We start from the raw sequence: 12,302 nt of genomic DNA, 5'->3' as shown, positions 1-12,302 counted from the left end.
TTCCTTTTTATTGCTGAATAGTAATTTTTTGTATGGATGTACCTCTTTTTGATATAGCTTGATCACTTGATAAATACTTGGATTGTTTTCAGTTTTGGGCATATTTTAAATAATGCTCTGTGAAGTCTTTATGTCTTTAAGTCTTTATGTGAATACACACTTTTGTTTCTCTAGGGTATATACCTGGGAATAGAATTACTTTGACATGTTTAACTTTTTTTTGGTACCAGGGATTAAACCCAGATGCACTTAACCACTGAGCCACATCCCTCCCCCCTTTTAATTTTTTTATTTTGAGACAGGGTCTCACTGAGTTGCTTAGGCCCTTGCTTTGTTGCTGGCTTTGAATTTGGGATCCTCCTGCATCATCCTCAGACTCTTCAGTCACTGGGATTACAGGCAAGTGCACTGTGCCCAGCATATGTTTAACTTTTTTTTTTTTTTTGGTGGTGCTGGGATTGAACCCAGGACCTTGTGCATGTAAGACAAGCACTCTACCAACTGAGCTATAGTTCCAGCCCCAATGTTGAAATTTTGAAGAAACTGCCAAACTGTTTCTTAAAGTGATTGTACCATTTACATTCTTAACAGTAATGTATGAGAATTCCAGTTTTCTTCATATCCTTGACAATACTTACTGTCTTTTTTTTATTATAGCTCTTTGAGTGAATATGAAGTGGTTAATTTATTGTAGTTTTAATTTCAATTTTCCTTATGACTCACAGTGTTGAGCATCTTTTCATATGATTATTACCCATTCATATATCTTTTTTGGTGACAACTGTTCAAATCTTTTGTCCATTTTTAAGTTGGATTGAATGACTTCTTACTGAGTTGTAAATTTGTAATATATTCTGGATATAAATTCTTTTTTAGATATGGTTTGCAAATATTTCTTACTAGTCTGTGAGTGCTTTTCTCTTTACCCCTTTAAAAAATTTTTTTAGGTGTGATGGACCTTTATTTTATTTTTTGAATTTATATGTGGTGCTGAAAATCGAACCCAGTGCCTCACACATGCTAGGCAAGCGCTCTGCCACTGAGCTGCAATCCCAGCTTTCTTTTTTTTTTTTTTTTTTTTTTTTTTTTTTTTTTTTTTTTTTGTGGTTACTGGGGATTGAACCCAGGGCCTTGTGGCTACCAACTGAGCTATATCCTCAGCCCCTCCTTTGTTTTTTAATTGAGTATTAGGGGTTTTTGAAGCAAATTTTAATTTGGATGAAATCCAGTTTTTTAATTTTTAATTTTATAGATCATGGTTTTGTTGTCTTATATAAAATCTTTGCCTAATCCAAGTTCCTGAGGATTTTCTCCTTTGTTTTCTTTTTATAAGTTTTAAGTTTTAGTTCTTACATTTAGATTTAATTGATCTATTTTGAGTTAATTTTTCTGTATGATGTGAAACAAGGGTCTAAATTCTTCTTTTGCCTATGGATTATTCTCGTACTGTTTGTTGAAAAGGTGATCATTTCCCCATTGATTGTAAATGTACAAATTTATCTCTGTACTCTTAATTCTTATTCCATTATATATATGTCTATCCTTAATTTCTTTATTAATCTGTATGAGTTCATTGTGCTTTTTGGTAAGTTATGAAACCAGTTGGTATAAGCCTTCCAATTTTGTTTTGTTTTTAAAAGTGTTTTGACTGTTTCTGGGTCCTATGTAAAATTTTTTAAGATTGACTCTCAGTTTCTGCAAAAAAATCTGCTGGAATTTTCATTAGAGATTGCATTGAATCTATAAATCAATTTGAAGATAACTGTGGTCTTACCATATTGAGTCTTCTAATATATGAACTTGAAAATTTCTTACAATTTACTGATCATCTTCAACATTTATCTACAATAGTGGTTTGTATTTTTCAGTGAACAAATCCTTCATTTCTTTTTTTTTTTTTTTTTTTTTTTTTGGGTGCTGGGGATCGAACCCAGGGCCTGTGCTTGCAAGGCAAGCACTCTACCGACTGAGCTATCTCCCCAGCCCCCCATTTCTTTTTTTAAAAAGTATTTTTTTATTGTAGTAAAAACACTAAAGGTCAGATCTACTCTCACATTTTTTTTTTGGGTACCAGAGATTGAACCCAGGGGTGTTTAGCCACTAAGCCACATCCCCAGTCCTCGTTTTTATTTTGAGGACAGGGTCTCACTAAGTTGTTTAGGGCCTTGGTTAGTTAGTTGCTGAGATTGACCTTGAACTTGCTATTTTCCGCCCTTGGCCTCCTGAGCCACAGGGATTACAGTCATGTGCCACCATTGATGGTACCCTTAACTTTTTAAGTGTTATAATACAGTATTGTTCACTGTAGGCAAAATATTGAATCACAGATCACTAGAATTTATTCATCTTGCCATAACTGAAACTTATGTCCATTGGTCTTTACTCCTCCCACCCCCCAGCCCCTGGAAGTCACCATTCTGCTGTCTTTGAGTTTCACTTTTAGATACCTCATAATTGAATGTATTGTCCTATGTCTCACTTTATTTCTCACTTAGTAAAATGTTTGGAAGTTTACCCACGTTGCATATTGTGCAATTTCCTTCTTTTTTAAAGGCTCAGTAATATTTCGTTGTGTGCATATACTACATTAATGCTACTTTTGATCGGTTCATGCCTGAGTGTTTTATTCTTTTTGATTGCATTTGTGAATGGAATTGTCTTTTAAATTTGTGTCAGATTTTTGTTGCTTGTATTAATAGAAATAGTTGATTTTTTTTTTTTTTTGTTTGAAATAGTTGATTTTTGCAGGAGGATCTTGTATCCTTCAACTTCACTGAAATCATTTTGTTTTTTGGTGTTGGTGTCTTCTTTTTCTTTTGGCGTGTGTGTGAATTCCTTAGTATTTTTCTACATATGGTATCATGTCTCTGTGAGTAAAATAGTTTACTTCTTCCTTTCTAATCAGAATGCATTCCTCTTTCCCTCCCGTTTCTCCCCTCTCTATGCCCTCTCCTTTCCTTCTTCCCTTTCATAACTTGATCATCAGTACAAGGTTGATTAAAAGTGGTAAGAGGCAGGCATCTGCACATTCTAATGAAGAAAAGAATTGTCTTTTATCATTAAGATTGTAATGCTGGATATTATTTTTATAGATGCTACCATAATTGGTAAAGGAAGTTCCTTTTTATTTCTAATTTGTTCAGTGTTTTGTCATGAATTTTTTCAAGTGCTTTTTGTATTAGCATGACCAGCTGTGAGTTTTCCCAGGACTTTCCTGGATTTAGGTCTGAAAGTCTCAGATCTTGGGAAGCCCCTCAGTTCTGGACAAATCAGTAAGGTTGGTCACCCTAGTGTTTGAGTATGATCATGTGGTTTTGTCCTTTATTTGGTTAATATTGTATATTGTTATTTGATTTTCAGGTGTTAAATTAACCTTTGTATTCTTGGGAAAATGGAACTTGGTCATTGTATATAATTATTATATTTTGCATAATTAATTTGTTGATTTTGATTGAACATTTTTGCATCTACATTTGTAAGGATGTTGGTCTGCATATTCTCTTAAACCAAAAAAAGAAAAAGAAAAGATGATTTTTTTTGCAGTGTTGGAATGGAACCCAGGACTCAGAGCCCAGTGCATGCTGGGCAAGTACTCTACCACTGAGTTACCAGCCTTGTATATTTATTTTCTTGTGATAATCTTTGGATTTGGCACAAGAGCAATGCTGGCTCAGGGAATGAATTGAGCATTTCTGCTTCTGTTCTCTGTAAGTTGTGAAGGATTGGTGTTATGTCTTATTGAATATATTTGATAGAGCTTACCAGTGAAAGCATCAGGGCCTGGGTTTTTTCTACTTAGGAAATTAAAAATTACTGATTGATTTATTTAGTTGCAGAGCTATTCAGCCCCTGTCCTAATTTTTTTTTTTTTTTTTTTTTTTTTTTTTTTTTTTTTTTTTGGGTGCTGGGGATCGAACCCAGGGCCTTGTGCTTGCAGGGCAAGCACTCTACCAACTGAGCTATCTCCCCAGCCCCCCTCTCCTAATTTTTTGAGTTAGTTTTACTGATTGGTCTAGGATGGTCCATTCATCTAAGCTATTTGTTTTGATGTTACAGTTCATGATATTCCTGTATGTACTTTTTTAATTTGCTAGGGTTGGGGAGTGATGTCTCTTTTTCATGCCCTGTGTTCTAGCAGGTATCCTTTTTCACTGAGTCTTTCTGGCTTTGTCAATTTATTGCTCTTTTTAAAGAACAGGTTTGGTTCAAGTCTTAAATTTTTTTTTGGTATGGTTTTCTGTTTTCAGTTTCACCAATTTCCATTTAAGTCTTTGTAGTTTCCTTCTTTCCTACTTACCTTGTGTTTACTTTGCTTTTATTTTTTCTAGTTTATTATAATCGAAGTTTAGGTTATTGATTTGAAATTTTTCTTCCTTTCCAATTTAGGAACTTAAAGCTATAAATTTCCCTGCAGGCACTATGTTAGTTAATATCCAGTAATTCTGATATGCTTTTTAACAGTTTCATCCAGTTCAAGATATTTTCTAGTTTCTTTGCGATTTCTTCTTTGGCTGTGATTATTTAAAAATGTGCAGTTCAATTTCCAAACATTTGAGGATTTCCCACATTTCATTCTCTTTGTTAATTTCTAGTTCAATTTAATTTCCTTATTTTTATAGCCAAACTATGGAGCTAGCCTACGTGTCCATCAATGGGTGAATGGATAAAGAAAATATGGTATATTGTACACAAGGGAGTTTTACTCAGCCATTAAAGAAAAATGAAATTGTGGCATTTTTTTGCAGGACTATCATGTTAATAAGCAAATTAAGTCAAACTCAGAAAGTTAAGGATCGTGTGTTTTCTCTCATGTGTGGAAGTTAGCAAAATGGAAAAGAAAAGTGGGAACAGATGTCATGGTAATCAAAGGGAGATCAGTAGAGGAAGGGACCAAGGGGGTTGTGAGATAGGGAGGGAGGCGGAATTGCTGGGGGAGTGATACTGGCCCAAATTATATTTTTTATATTGTGTGCGTGTAGGAATATGTAACAATAAATCGCATCCTTATGTACAACTACAATGCACAAGTAAAATTTTTTTAAAAAAATTATTTATTTATATATGGTGCAGAGAATCAAACCCAGTACCTCACACATGCCAGCCACAACCCCAGCCCCACCAGTAAAAATTTTGAAAAAAATTTCTTCATTGTGGGAGAACAAACTATATGATTTTTCCATTTCAGTTTTTGAATTGTTTTTGGTGTGGTAATGTGTTCTGAGCAATATTGTTTTGTGTTGGGGAATATGAATTTTGCTGTTGCTGGTGGAATATTTGGTAGATGCCAGGTCAAACTGGCATAGTTGTGATAGTGTTTAAAAACTCATTTTTCTGTTGCTAATTTTCTATGTAGCAATTCTGTCAATTATTGGTCCAAATATTTATTTTTTTGCAAAAGTATTTGTGTCATGTTTTTGGGCTCTGGTTTTTGTATTCATATATAGTTGTTTTTACCTGTTTTATCTTTTTTTTTTTTTTTTTTTTTCTTGTGGTGCTGGGGATTGAACCCAGGGCCTTGTGCATGCAAGGGAAGTACTCTACTAACTGAGCTACATAGCCAGCCCTGTTTTATCTTTTTGATGCATTGACTTTTATCACTGTAAAATCTCTTGCTCTCTAGTAATATATATTTGGGGACTGGGAATGAACTCTGGGCCACTGAACCACTGAGCTACAGCCGCAGCCCTGTTTTGTATTTTATTTAGAGACAGGGTCTCCCTGAGTTGCTTAGCGCCCTCCCCATTGCTGAGGCTAGCTTTGAACTCTTGATTCGCCCTGCCTCAGCCTCCTGAACTGCTGGGATTACAGGTTACAGGCATGTGCCACTGTGCCCAGCTGTTTTAATAACATTTGATAGTTAACTTTTCAACTCTTTTATAGTTAGTGTTTCCATGGGGTATCTTTTTCTGTCTGTTTACTTTCAGCCTATTTATCAATCTGAGGTATGGTAGAGGTGGCATGTAGCTAAATACTTTGGGTTTTTTTTTTTTTTTTTTTTTACTTCTTGTCCTTTGATTAGAGTTGAATTCCTTCACAATCACTGTAAATCATCATTAGATTTATTTCTGCAGTTTTGCTGTTTTTCTCATATTCATTTTTTCCCATACATTCTTTTTAAAAATATTTTTAGTTGTAGACAGACACAATACCTTTATTTAATTTTTAAAATATACTTTTATATGTTGATAGACATTTATTTTATTCATTATTTGTATGTGGTGCTGAGAATCAAATCTGGTGCTTCACACATGCTAGGCATGCGCTCTACAACTGAGCCACTGCCCCAGCCCCATATTTCATTTTTTAAAAAGAATATGTATTTGTTCTCTGCTACTTATTTTATAGCTAATAGATATTTTCTTCTGTGGTAATTTGAATTCTTTTGTTTTTTAAACTATATTGTTTGAATTTCTAGGGATTACGATTGTGTCTTAATTTATTATTATTTACCTATAATTTAAATTATAACATACAGAAACTTTACTCCAGAATAGCTTCATTTCTTCTTCTTTGTTAGTATTATCACATATCATATTTTCATGTGTTATAAACCAACAGTGCAGTTATTTTGTTTTGTTATGTTTTTTGACTTTTGGAGATGGATCTCCCTGTGTTGCCCAGACAGGTCTCAAACTCCTGGGTTCCAGTGATCCTCCTGTTGGCATTCTTGGAAGTATTCAAGCCTCTGAGGCTCTCTTCTCTTTTTTTTTTTTAGGTCTTCAGAATTTGTTCATTTCTGTTGATACATCAAGTTCAGTTGACTTTAGCCATCGCAAATCTGCTGTTGAACCTTGCTGGTGAATTTTTAATTTTTATGTTTTATATTTTTCAGCTTTGTAATTTCCATCAGGTTCTTTCTTATAATTTTTTTATCTTTAATAAGATGGTCTGCTGCTGTATGATTCACAACTGTCATATTTGCCTTTACTTGTTTTAACCATGGTTTCCTTATTGGAGATAATTTGTTTGTAATACCCAGGATTGAACCCATCCAGGGCCTTGTGCATTGTAGGCACGTGTTCTATCACTGAGCTGTATCTCCAGCCTGAAATAAATTCAGATAGAGGGTTTTATCTGAACTGTTCATTAATCCTGAAATGGTATTTATTTCTGCATTATCCAGTCCTTACCTATATTTCATAACACAAAGGTGTATTGCTCATCAATGCTAAATCTCTATTTGAGTTTTATTTAAACAATTAAGTTTGTTATAATTACTACTGTTTATTGACATGTAGGATCGTTGTACGTTTTGTAAGATTCATTCTGAAATCTCAAGTCAGTCTCTGAACTGATGGTACTACATTTCACTGCATAATGTCACATATATTGTCATTTTTTTTTAAAAGTGAGTTACAACCATTGTGTGCAGCTTTAAAAATTGTGCAGTATTAGTTAAAAATAATTTATCGCCAAACTGTCTTTGGTGCAAATCAAAGCACATCATTTCTTTGTGGACAGTTTAGGAAGCATTTTCTCACATCTGGAAAAAAAGTTTACAGAGCTGTTATTGATTTGTGCATTATAGTTGAATATCACACTTGAGAAAATTTATAATAGTGTGTGGAGTATGGACTTTTAATCTTCTGTGTGTGAAAGTTCTGCACTACCATGTTGATTCATTGGTCTGTTGTGTTGTCCTCAGTGCCGCTCATTTCAGTTGTGCTTCCGTTAGTACTGTTTGTGCTCTGAAGAAGAACCATGCAGGTGGGCTTTTGGAAACATACTGACCTTGTGCACATGCACTGAGAATTCTGGCTCCCAGCTCCCAGTGTGAGAGAAGACAAATGCTCATCTGTGTCAATGCAGATACAGTGCTGCTCTAACTACCCTTTTTTTTTTTTTTTTTTTTTTTTTTGTACTGGGGGCACTCGACCACTGAGCCACATACCCAGCCCCTATTTTGTTATTTTATTTAGAGACAGAGTCTCCCTGAGTTGATTAGCACCTCACTTGTGCTGAGGCGGGCTTTCAACTTGTGATCCTTCTACCTCAGCCTCCCCAGCTGCTGGGATTACAGGCATGCACCACTGCGCCTGTCTCTGCTCACCTTTTTTTTTTTTTTTGTGATTGCTGGGAATCGAACCAGGGCCTTGTGCACGCAAGGCAAGCACTCTACCCCACTAAGCTATCTCCCCAGCCCACTGCTCACCTTTAAGTGGTGTGATGAACAGAATTATGCCATGCAACCATTACACAATTAAAAGGTTATTAACTTGTTTTTGGGCTGAAAACAAAAACAAAAAACTGGTGTAATGATCCTGTGGTGAAATTCCGGTAGCATGTCTACTTGTTGGTCCATATTTACTGCTGTTAACCAGTTCTCTTATGGTGGGTGCTAATGAATAGGGGGAAAAGCCCAGCAAAAGCCAAAGAAGCTTAAGTAAGCCAATATACCATTTTGGAATAGTTAAAAAGTATCAAAATCTCATGTCAGTTCTGCAAATTTAATAGTGTAGTATTGGAGGTGGTGATGTACATCTGTGAACCCAGTGATTCAGGAAGCTGAGGCAGAAGGACTACAAGTTTGAGGTCACACTGGGCAACTTAACCAGGCCCTGTTTTGAAATTAAAATACAAAAGGGGAGGGGTGCCTCGGGGATGTAGCTCAGGGATGTAGCTCAGTGGTGTAGCGCCCTGGGTTCACTCCCCAGTGCTACAAAAATAAAAAACTAAAATAGTAGAATAGTGTTCATAGGTTTTATGTCCTTGAAAAATTGCAGGAAACAAGGAGAATGCTGTCCTTGTTCTCATGGAACTTACATTCTAGAAGGGGAGACAGATGTTAAACATCTAAACAATATCAGTGATAAATACAATGAAGAAATAAAAAAGGGGTAATATGACATCAAATAGAGAATGATGGAATTGAAATATACTTTGAGGGAGGGGAGAAATGAAGGAAATATCTTTCTGAAGTAGTATTTGACTTGAGTTCTACGTGAGGGTGAAGAGGATTCCTTCCGTTAACAGTTGGAGGAATTGCAAGACAAAAGTAAACAGTGGGGTTGGTGCTTCTTATGAGCAGGACAGTTGGGCTGCAGATCGTAGAGCCGGGGAGGGGAGGAAGGTGCCTGAGTGAGAGCGGGCGGGGCTGGCCCTGGGAGGATCTTTCTGTAGACTTGTTGAAGGAGTTTACCATTTATTATTTCCTCTAAATGCAGTAGATATCCACAGGAAAAATATTGCAGTGGCTTTCATTCTTGACCAGAGTTAATTTACAGCTCAGTATAAATTTGTTTTGAGTGAGAGCTAATATTATATGTAGGATTTTTTGTAAATGATTTTTAAGCCTTTAAGAATATCAGGAAAAATCACTTTGTTCCTTGAAATTAACTATCGAAAAATAAAATATCAATATCTGTAGAACTTTAAATTTGTAGTACAGTTATAGCAATGTCAAGGATTCTTAAAACAACTTTAACTGAAACAGTTAAAACCGCCTTCTAAAATCAAGGGCTGCTTCCTCATACTGAGAATTAAAGCTCCAAATGTTTTTAACTCTAAACTTCCTGATACTCCGTTTCTGTACTTCCTCATACTGAGAGTAAAGGACGGTCTGATGGACACATTCTTGCCCAGCTAAATCTACATGTGTTGTATTTCCTGCTTTTTGTCCCACTTGGTGGCCCTCTATAATACCTTTCCTGGCCCATCAGTTTTCTAAAGATAGAAATTTGAAATAAAATTTCTTCTCGGGCTGAGGAGATAGCGCAGTCGGTAGAGGCTTGCCTTGCATGCACAAGGCCCTGGGTTTCAATCCCCAGTACCGCAAAAAAAAAAAAAAAAAAAAATTCTTCTCTCTTCTTCAAAAGTAAAACCCATTTTGCTAGATGATTTGACTCTGAGCGTTGTGGAGGAGGATGGGTGGTGGACATGGTCTATGTCTGTCCTCCCCACTCCACCCCCCATCTCCCCTCCTCCCCGTGTAGGCAGTTCTAGGTAGCATCATAACCAGTTTATGTGACTGTCATAAAATTATAATTCCAACTGTTTATGGGTCAAAATGAACGGATACTATCTTGTTGTATGGTGACTGATTTTCCAAATATTTTGGTAATAAATACTGTTTCCTTTTACTAGTTCACTATTTAAAACAGTTGAAGCCTGACGGGTGTGGTGGCATATGTCTGTAATCCCAGTGACTGAGGAGACCGAGGCAGGAGGATCACAGTTGGGGATCAGCCTCAGTTTAACAAGACCCTGTCTCAAAATAAGAAAGAAGCAGCTTTGTAGCTCACTGGTAGAGTACTTGTCTGGTATGCGTGGGACCCTGGCTTAGATCCCCAGCACTGCAAACAATAACAACAAAACCCCAACAAAAAAATCCAATGAAGTTATTTTTGTGTGATATAACTAAAAGTAATAAAAAATACCTAGTTTTACTTCACATTTGACTTGAATATTGTCCTTCAAGGTTTTATACTGAGGGCTGGGATGTAACTTAGTGATAATGTTTGCCTTGCTTGCTCAGACTCCTGTGTTTGATCCCCAGCAGCAAAAAAGAAAAGTAAAAAAAGAAAATTAAAAAGCTTTATGTAAATAAAAATTTTCAAGATAAATTACCTTTCTAGAGTATCATTGTTGGTTACTTTTTTAACCTGTTTTTTAATGGTGAACAGTACCTCCAGTATTTCTCATTATGTTGTATGTATATATTCATGTTCAGTCTCCTGGTATATGGAATCCAGAAATTTTTCAAAATAAACTATCTATGTCAGATCAACCTAGACATACCATAATTTGAAGGGTATTTAAAAATTACTCTAATTCTGTGTTAATATCTTACCATGTCTATGACTTTCCATAGTCTTCCTCATCACTCCCATCAATCACTGATCTTTAGGTCCTTAAGTCTTTTTATCATACTGGATAACAATACGGTGGGGACTATTTATACTATAATAGTTGTGGCAGCTATGAAGTAATTTCAATTATTTTCCCCTTTCTGCAAATGAGTCAGATCTAGAGAAGTTTAATAACTTGCTGTTTAGAGGAGTTAACATAGTAGGTTGAGGTGGTCATCCTTAGAAAAGTTGGCCCTTGGCTGGCCTCTGGGAACTTGACCCTCACAGTGCTCATAGAATCTGTGCAAACAGTATGGTTATGATGAACCCCAGCTTTCCTTCTGTGGATCTGGAATTTGGTACTGGCTAGGCAGAGGGTCCTGTGACCAGTCCCTTGCAAAACTTCAGGGTGCTGATCCCTGCGCCCAATGGGTTCCCTGGATGTAAACATGGCAAACATCTTGCTCTATTTTTGTTTGCTAGGGGAGTAAGCTCTGTGTGACCTCTTATGGAAGGAGTGATTCTTCCACATCTCACTTGTTCTTTCCCCCTTATGACCTGCGTGTATTCTTACTACAGCTATAAGTACAAATATATGCTGAATTCTGTGAGTTCTAGAAAAATCTTCACAGAGAGGTTGATCTTGGGGACCCTGACACACTTCAGATGAAGGGAGATTCTGGCCTACTGAAGCTGATGGTTGATGTGTCAGCTTCTGCGGAAGAAGTTTACTTCTTTTGCCTGGCGATTTGAGTCTCAGATGCACTTGTTCGTCATTCATTCACAAGTGCGTTTTACAGACATGATACCTGCCATGCCTGTTCTGGGCTTGTGGAGGAAGCCCGAGCCTCAGCTTAATTAGGTAGAGGGGTGGTAGTGCTGTAAGCAGCTGAGGCTTCTACTGGGAAACTAGGTGCACTTTGTTTTTCATAGTTCCTTCTGCAGGGATCCTTGTTACTTAGCTCATAAAAAAAACATTTGTTTTGGTTTCCGGGAGGCCTTTTATTTGAAAGATGGGTGAATTTGAATTAGGATACTAGGCCTGTTTGAGAATCTTTGTTTCTTGATAATAAAGGATTTCAGGCCAGCATTTTTTTCTAAAAACCATACAAACTCTTAAGAGGGCAACAAGGAAAAACAATTGAAAGACAATTACTAATGGGCTACTTTTCCCCAAGGCCTTTAGAATTTGTGGAACAGAATTTGTGAGTTAGGTAATTCACTAATAAGAAGATACCTTTATTTTTTGGAAAGAGAAGAAGCCTCCATAATATACTTACATAGATAAGATATGTGTAATTTCCACTTAAGACTTCTTCTAATCTGTTTGTTATAAGCCAATAAGGGAAGTAGGAGAGAGATTCTCGGGGCAGGTAGGAAGGAGTTCTGTATGATTCCTTTACGGTTTTAATTAAAAACCAACACCTACCCCCCAAGAAACAGCTCGAAGGACTGGAGGTATAATGCAGTGGTAGAGCACTTACCTAACATGCATGAGGCCCAGGGTTCAAACCT

The 12,302-nt window shown here is 36.4% G+C and overlaps 2 protein-coding genes and 1 long non-coding RNA gene across 4 annotated transcripts in view; 2 read left to right on the top strand and 1 right to left on the bottom strand.

Annotated features, from left to right (window-relative positions):
* The window catches only part of LOC306670203, a 505,412-nt gene that overhangs the window by 36,315 nt on the left and 456,795 nt on the right, over positions 1–12,302 (bottom strand). Inside the window, exon 2 of the long non-coding RNA XR_013766345.1 lies at positions 1,959–2,219. This is a non-coding gene — a long non-coding RNA (uncharacterized lncRNA). The remainder of the gene's footprint in view (positions 1–1,958; positions 2,220–12,302) is intronic.
* The window catches only part of ELF2 (E74 like ETS transcription factor 2), a 103,792-nt gene that overhangs the window by 2,938 nt on the left and 88,552 nt on the right, over positions 1–12,302 (top strand). The window lies entirely within an intron of this gene.
* Positions 1–12,302, top strand: part of LOC306669226 (uncharacterized protein) — a gene marked incomplete at its 5' end in the record, with an annotated part of 36,120 nt that overhangs the window by 3,548 nt on the left and 20,270 nt on the right. The window lies entirely within an intron of this gene.

The sequence above is a fragment of the Sciurus vulgaris genome (genome assembly GCF_902686455.1).
Source record: "Sciurus vulgaris genome assembly, chromosome: 9".
Taxonomy (NCBI): domain Eukaryota; kingdom Metazoa; phylum Chordata; class Mammalia; order Rodentia; family Sciuridae; genus Sciurus; species Sciurus vulgaris.
This window is presented reverse-complemented; position numbering and strand designations above follow the sequence as displayed.